Source organism: Arachis hypogaea, chromosome 14, assembly GCF_003086295.3.
Source record: "Arachis hypogaea cultivar Tifrunner chromosome 14, arahy.Tifrunner.gnm2.J5K5, whole genome shotgun sequence".
Classification (NCBI taxonomy): domain Eukaryota; kingdom Viridiplantae; phylum Streptophyta; class Magnoliopsida; order Fabales; family Fabaceae; genus Arachis; species Arachis hypogaea.
Genome location: NC_092049.1, coordinates 51,972,624 through 51,974,533, shown reverse-complemented (window position 1 = coordinate 51,974,533; position 1,910 = coordinate 51,972,624). Strand labels below are relative to the sequence as shown.

Genomic DNA, 1,910 nt, shown 5'->3' with positions numbered 1-1,910 from the left:
CCATGAGGGGTTATAGGTGTTTCTATAAGGTTCACCCATATAATTCACCTCTGCTATTGCAGGGTTTTCAGGATCATAAGCTTCTTCTTCCGAAGATGCCTCTTGAGTACTATTGGATGCAGCTTGCATTCCATTCAAACTCTGAGAAATCATATTGACTTGCTGAGTCAATATTTTATTCTGAGCCAATATAGCATTCAGAGTATCAATTTCAAGAACTCCCTTCTTCATAGGCGTCCCATTATTCACAGGATTCCTTTCAGAAGTGTACATGAACTGGTTATTAGCAACCATGTCAATGAGTTCTTGAGCTTCTGTAGGCATTTTCTTTAGGTGAATGGATCCACCTGCAGAAGTATCCAATGACATCCTAGCTAATTCAGATAGACCGTCATAGAATATATCCAGGATGGTCTATTCTGAAAGCATGTCAGAAGGACACTTTTTGGTCAGTTGCTTGTATCTCTCCCAAGCTTCATAGAGGGATTCACCTTCTTTCTGTCTGAAGGTTTGAACATCCACTCTAAGCTTACTCAGCTTTTGAGGAGGAAAGAACTTGGCTAAGAAAGCCGTGACCAGCTTATCCCAAGAGTTCAGGCTATCTTTGGGTTGAGGGTCCAACCACACTCTAGCTCTGTCTCTTACAGCAAAAGGGAAAAGCATGAGCCTGTAGACTTCAGGATCTACTCCATTAGTCTTAACAGTATCACAGATCTGCAAAAATTCAGTTAAGAACTGAAAAGGATCTTCAGATGGAAGTCCATGGAACTTGTAGTTCTACTGCATCAGAGAAACTAATTGAGGTTTCAGCTCAAAGTTGTTTGCTCCAATGGTGGGGATGGAGATGCTTCTTCCATGTAAATTGGAATTAGGTGCAGTAAAGTCACCAAGCATCCTCCTTGCATTATTATTATTTTCGGCTGCCATCTCCTCTTCCTGTTCGAAAATTTCTGAAAGGTGCTTGCTGGATTGTTGTAATTTAGCTTCTCTTAGTTTCCTCTTCAGAGTCCTTTCAGGTTCTGGATCTACTTCAATAAGAATATTCTTGCCTTTGCTCCTGCTCATATGAAAAAGAGGGAACAGAAAAATAATAATAATAGGGATCCTTTTTGCCCAGTATAGAGGTCCCTGTGTGAGTAGAAGAAAAGATCTGAACTCAGAGAGAGAGAGGGTTCGGATTTTTGGTGAGTGAGGGAGAGATGTTAGTAGATGAATAAATAAACAGAAAGAGATGAGAGAGAAGGATTTTCGAAAATTATTTTTAAAAAATGGTTAGTGATTTTCGGAAATTAAAATTAAAATTTGAAACAATTTATTAATTAAAAAGAATTTTTGAAAAAGAGGGGAGATATTTTCGAAAATTAGAGAGAGAGAGTTAGTTACGTAGTTTTGAAAAAGATAAGAAACAAACAAAAAGTTAGTTAGTTAGTTGAAACAAATTTGAAAAATCAATTTTGAAAAGATAAGAAGATAAGAAGTTAGAAAAGATATTTTAAAATCAAATTTTTGAAAAAGATATGACTTTGTAAAAGATAAGATAAAAAGATATTTTTGAAAAGATATGATTGAAATTAGTTTTGAAAAATATTTTGAAAAAGATAAGATTTTTAAATTGAAAATTTGATTTGACTCATAAGAAAAAATTGAATTTTTTTAAAATTTTTGAAAAAGTCAATCCAAATTTTCGAAATTTATGAGTGAAAAAGGGGAAGATATTTTTTTTATTTTTGAATTTTTTTAATGATGAGAGAGAAAAACATGAAATTGATGCAATGTATGAAAGTTATGGATCAAAACAATGAATGCATGCAAGAATGCTATGAATGTCAAGATGAACACCAAGAACACTTTGAAGATCATGATGACCATCAAGAACATATTTTTGAAAAATTTTCAATGCAAAGAAAACA

At 34.0% G+C, this 1,910-nt stretch overlaps 1 non-coding gene across 1 annotated transcript; it reads left to right on the top strand.

Moving 5' to 3' along the window:
* The first annotated feature begins 423 nt into the window (after positions 1 to 423).
* Positions 424 to 531, top strand: LOC112745346 (small nucleolar RNA R71). Its single transcript, XR_003173280.1, has one exon. It is a non-coding gene; the product is annotated as a small nucleolar RNA R71 (small nucleolar RNA).
* Positions 532 to 1,910: the final 1,379 nt, after the last annotated feature.